Raw genomic sequence first — 6185 nt, 5'->3', positions numbered from 1 at the left:
AAATTTGATTCCAAGTTAAAAGTTACTTTTTTTTTTACTTGTTCTTCCTCTGTAATCTTGTGACTTCCCCATCATATATCATGTCTGTTGTTCCTGGTATGTTCTGAGAACTATGAGATAGTTAACTAAATTACTAACTGAAAGAGAATCTGCTTTTGTAATCACTTGCTTTGTAACTAGGCCTTGAGTTTGTCTATAAAAAGACTCTCCTGCTTTTAGTCAGGGGTGCCTTATACACTAGGAATGAAAGCTGGGTATTCTGGAAGAAAATTGGTGCCCTGACCTTCTGGGGAATTTTCTCACCCAGGTTTTCTTTTTTTTTCTTTTTTTCTTTTCTTTTTTTTTTTTAAGATTTATTTATTTCAGTGGAAGTGGCACCGCTTGTTTGAGATCGGCAGGGTGGGCTCGTGGCGGACCCGAGCCGCTGGAGTTGCCATGTCCACCCCTCCGCTGGCGCTCACGGGCATGGCGTCCGGGCCCTTCGGCGGCCCGCAGGCGCAGCAGGCCGCACGCGAGGTCAACATGGCCATGCTGAGCCACATCGGGCAGGAGATCTTGCAGGACATTGTGTACCGCACCATGGAGATCTTCCAGCTGCTCAGGAACATGCAGCTGCCAAATGGTGTCACTTACCATACTGGAACTTACCAAGACCGGTTAGGAAAGCTCCAGGATCATCTTCGGCAACTTTCTATTCTCTTCAGGAAGCTATGACTGGTCTATGACAAATGTAATGAGAACTGCAGCGGGATGGACCTCAATCCTGTTGAGCAACTGATTCCACATGTGGATGAAGATGGCTCAAAGAATAACTACCGGGCTGGGCCACCTCGTTTTGCTAGTGAAGAGAGACGAGAAATTGCAGAAGTAAATAAGAAACTCAAACAGAAGGATCAATAGCTGAAGCAGATTATGGATCAATTACAGAATCTCATCTGGGACATAAATGCCATGTTGGCAATGAGGAACTAAATTAATATTTAAATCTCCTGCTCTACTCATGTGATATGATTGTTTTTTTCCGCCCTCTTGAGTATTCCTCCCTTTGAAAAAGATTATTTATGTCTTTATTTTAACAGCTAGCACTGAAGTTTCTGTTTTTACTTTAAAGTATTTACTAGCTATTTGTTTAATACTGTGGATTTTATGGAAGATTATTGTAATACCTTTGATAGGGTGTGAGTTTTGGTTAATCTTCATAAATTGAATAAATTTAAAAAATACAAATAAAAATGTAAACATAACTGAACAAAAAAGATTTATTTATTTCATTTATGTGAATACACTGTAGCTGTCTTCAGACACACCAGAAGAGGGAGTCTGATCCCATTGCAGATGGTTGTGAGCCATTATGTAGTCATTGAGAATTGAACTCAGGACCTCTGGAAGAGCAAGCAGCCAATGTTCTTAACCTCTGAGCCATCTCTCTAGCCCCCAGGTTTTCTATTCTTGATTATGTTTCTTGTTCAAGGTGTTCTGGGACACATGGGGGTCAGGATTGTGTTGAGGGGTCCCCGAAGCATGAGATAAGAATGAAAACCTCATACATATTGTCTTCTTCAACCTGGATCAGACATCAGGAAGTCTAATACCAGGTAAATTATTGGCAGCATACTTAAAACACAGTACAATTTGGGAAAACATTTCCAGATAACTGTCGATCCAGTCAGTTCAATTCCAGGGGCACAGTAAAGCCTAGCAAGTACCTATAAAGAAACTCTTTTGCAAAATACTTGTGACAATGAGAGTGGATTCTATGGCTAAAAGACCTACATTCAAATTTGGTCTCTGATGAATAGCAAAGAGGTCTGCGGGCTATAAAAGGTTAGGTAACAGCTGTAAGGGGAAAAAGTGTGGGATAATCATTCTGGTGTATTTTGTGACATTTACCTCTATATCAAAGGTAGGGGAGGTCTGCCACCACAGATAACAAAAAGCTTACCCATAAATAAAAAAAAAAATCCACTTGCCGTCTTTGGATATCTGCATGTACTTTATGTCCTTCACTGAGGAGAGACCCCTTTCCTTATTTTCCTCATGATCTGTGGATGATTTGTGCTCCCAAAAAGAGTGGAATAGTTCCTCAATAGGAGAATTGGCCTCAGGCAATGAGTTCCCTATCTGGCTAATCAATGCAATGTGGTCAGTCCTTCAACCATATACACACAACCAATAGAAATGCAATCAGCAAGTTTTGTTTATATATTTGAGCCTTCATATTCACACATACATAACAAAGAAGAAATTGGTGAGGAAGAATTTAGGATGAAGAGGGGGAATGAAGAGGGTAAATTTTTGAAGGATATTTGATTATGATTCATAAAAAACCTAATTGGTTGGAAAGTATCCAAGTTTAGGAAGATATTGTGGTTTAAGATGCAACTAGCTGTGTCCTGAAATGTAGTTGGGTGTGCCTCTGAAAGCCAAAGCCTCAACAGATGAGAATGTGAAAGAATGGAAAGTTGTTGTCTATTGTAACAAAAATTGCTTGGGAGGAGTCTTGTGGCTTTTGCTGGATGACTTGAGGCAAAGTCAGCTGGATGGTATTGAGGTGTTCCTCAGGAAAGGTGAAAAGTTTCAGCACTCTACAGACTGGCTTGGAGCCCTTCCACCATGATAATGACCTGTTTCAGCCTGCCAAGGGTTTACCAAGGGACCTAGTGCCTTCTTTTATAGCAATTAGACATTTGAGAGCTCTCTTGGCGGGCAGTCTCTTCAGACTCTATCTCTAGGCATAGAATAACATTGTGGAAGCAGAGGGGTAAGAAATAGCAGGACACAGATGAAACAGGATTTGAGGAAAGAGAACAGAGGAGCCCACAAGGGTTTCGATGAGCTCAAGAGAATGGTAGACTATCTATATAGAAAGAGATTTCTGAGCAGCTAGCAGTTTAGTTGTACAGTCAAGCTGTATATAAGTCTGTGTGTGTGTTTAGAATTGAAGATCCAGACAGAACTCTTAGCTATTTATATTTTTTTTCTGAGAACCCTCTACTCAGTTTCATACCCCATTTTTGAATGTGCCAGTTTTGTTTGTTTTGATTATTTTTCAAAATACTGTAATAGATATTTTGCATATAGTTAAGAAAATGATGTCAGATTACTGAGCTAGCATGTTTTTCCCAAGCGTCTCACCTCATTTATCGTTATTGGGAATACATATTAGAGAAATGTAAAAAAGTACAGATTACAGGAAGTGATCTATTATATTCTAATTCAAATGCATAAAATTAATTTTAAATGAAAAATATAATAAGTACAGAAATGGCTTAGTTATGAGCATTGGATGTTGTTCCAGATGACACAGGTTGAATTCCCAGAAACCACATGGGCAATAATCCAGCTGTTGTAACTGCAATCCCAAGTGATCTAATGCCCTCTTCTGACCACTGCAGGCACTGCACACAGACAAGTACCAGCAAAACACTCATAGACATAAAATAAAAATAAAGTATAAACTATGGAATCTTCTACATGGATGTCACAGCCTTGAGGCACACAGGACGAGGCACACAGGACATTCAGGACGAGGTACAATGAACTTTCTGGTCCTACAGAGAAGCACCTGTGGCTTTCCTCTGAACCACTTTGCTCAGTTAGAAAAGCAGTCTTATTCTGAGGTTAGACTAGCTCAGCAGACATGTCCACGTAAGAACAGTAACCACAGTGCTGTTAGGTGATGTTTTCTTGATATTTTCTGTATTCGTGTTCTCTGTCCTTTGTATATGTGAGAGCTGTGGCATTGATGCATCTCTTAAATTTACCTTGTAGATCATACATTATGGACTAGAAGATAGTTTTGCTCTGCAAATCTCCATCTCCCTCAGTGACTAAACTTGCAAGGTCCTGTCCCCATTTAAGTTGTTCTAATTATAATCTGGGGCTCAAACCTAAAGGAGACTTCTGGATGACAGCATATGTGGAACTCACATTGTATCCTAGATTGGCTTCGGTGGGTATCAGCCCGAGCTGAATAAGTGATCTCTCCCTGGGAAAGATGTTAATTCTACACCAGCTGTATCTTCAGGCTTTAAAATAATGTTTGTGAGACAAGATTTCCTATGTTGAGTCAGGTAGTGTTCATTCCACTCTGTTATTCTTCAACAATTCAACCCAACAAAGGATCCACACACACCACAACCCCACAGACAATGACTGCTCTTCTATTGATTAAACCAACTAAATGGTTAAGTTTAAATCTCTACCACCACTGCATTTTAAAATTACTTGCTGAGTCACGTATGGTTCAACTTTTTATTGCAGGAAGAAGAACAGGATTTACATGAAGGGCGTAGTGTCTGCATTCACACCAGAATGGAAGGAAGTTTATTGTGTACCCTACTGGGGGAAACAGGGTAGGCAATCAGCTGCTGGAGTCACTACTTTGAAAAAGACCTGATTATGGCAGGGAGGTGATTTTATAATTTTGTATCATGTATTAATTCATGTTCCATGATGAAGACATAGATTGGTGGTTGTTTGATTTGTGAATGTCAGTTAAGCCCATGAGTATTCAATTTGCACTTAGGGTACTGTTCTATGGATATATGTGAAATCTTCACTGACATCATTAACTCAGCTCAGGAATTTGAAGCTCAGCCATTGGGTGTAGTTGTGTGTGTCAAGTTACAGGTCTCAGCAGCTAGCAGTCCACATAGAGGCAAGTTCAAATAGTATTTGGTCAATCCTATTCCCAGTATGAGGAAATGGGCTGCTGTTTTTAAATGTCAGTATGGTTGACTGGCCATTACTCTGGCCACAGAAAAGGGAAACATGAGTCTGGATAAAAAAACTGAACTTACTGTCAACTGTAATTGGCACTAGTTCAAGTAGTGCAGATTACTATATTAAAACAAGTTGAGTTACCTAAAACTGAAATATGTGAGCATTGTGAAAGTGTCTTTTATTATTTGCAACATGTAACATGGGAAAATCCTTCTTTAATCTGGAGCTTTTGAGTTGACAAGAACAGTCTTTAATCAAGGCCACAGCATCTGTTAGCTGCCTACATATATAAAGCATATTGAAGATAGTAGCTCCTTCTCTTTTTCGGCTTGCCACGCTCTTGCTAGCAATATCATTTTATTTTTCTGGCATAAAAGGCTCCTTCTTTGGAATTCTGGTATATGCTGAAGATCAGCTGAGACATACAGGCACTCCTGTATTCTTCAACTTTCCACTGTTACACAGTCTTTGTTTTACCAGCTGGACCATATTCTGTGAGCCATTCTTATAAATCCACTATCTGCACACATAGAGAGTTCCATGCTGTGAGTTCTGTTCATCTGGAAAACTGTTACTAATATAGATATGTTTTTTCACCTTCCCACTGAGGAAGATGTGCTGGCTAACAATACTCCTCCAGAGTGATTGGCATCCATTTCCTGTTTTTTCTCCCAGGGGGTAGACTGGAGAATCATACTGAAATAGCAAACTAAACCCCATTTGTCTCCATTTAAGGACCTCAATTGCTTCCATTTGAGGACCAGTCCTGATTTCAAAAAGGTCATAAGGTACCAGCTTCAAGAATAAACCACAAGTCCCAAAAGTAAGTCATAAGACACCAGGTTTGGGAACAGACCATAAAATCCAGAAGATCATAGAACTCCCTTCTAGAGACCAGAATGGGGATAACCACAGAAATGGGGAAATATCTCAGAATGGGCCATCTGGGCTGGGCAGCCCTATTTCATCATGTGGTGAAAAGTTCACGACATAGGAATGCAGATCACAGACAACCTGGGACCCCCTAGCACCCAGCAATGAAATTTTTGATTACTGTATCCTAGAGCGTTCCATCTGTTTCCTATAAGGGGGTCTGAGCGCCTTTGTCAGGGGTTGCCATTTTAAAGAATGCTGGTTGTTTCTGCAGAATAATATGTTTTGTTTTTGCATACTAACTGATCTGGGGGTCTACAGTGATTTTTGGACCCTTACAATATGTAGCAGGTGAATATTAGCTGCGGTATTCCTGACATCAGTGTAAAATCACGGAAACAAAAATCACAAATTGTTTTTTTAAAATCTCTCTTTAATTGCTAATACCTTTGGAAACCTTCCGCCTGTGGCTCATATACTTCACTCTGCTCCAAGGTGAATAGTGGACTTTGCAAGCTATCTATCTTGATTCTAGTACTGGTAGGAGAGGTGGAGGAGAGTAGGAAGTAGAAGAGGAGGAGGAGAAG

General features: G+C 40.0%; 1 pseudogene; it reads left to right on the top strand.

Moving 5' to 3' along the window:
* The first annotated feature begins 435 nt into the window (after positions 1-435).
* On the top strand, positions 436-972 carry LOC114632634 (annotated as a pseudogene).
* Positions 973-6185: the final 5213 nt, after the last annotated feature.

This window comes from Grammomys surdaster, unplaced genomic scaffold (assembly GCF_004785775.1).
Source record: "Grammomys surdaster isolate TR1022 unplaced genomic scaffold, NIH_TR_1.0 375, whole genome shotgun sequence".
Lineage (NCBI taxonomy): Eukaryota > Metazoa > Chordata > Mammalia > Rodentia > Muridae > Grammomys > Grammomys surdaster.
This window is presented reverse-complemented; position numbering and strand designations above follow the sequence as displayed.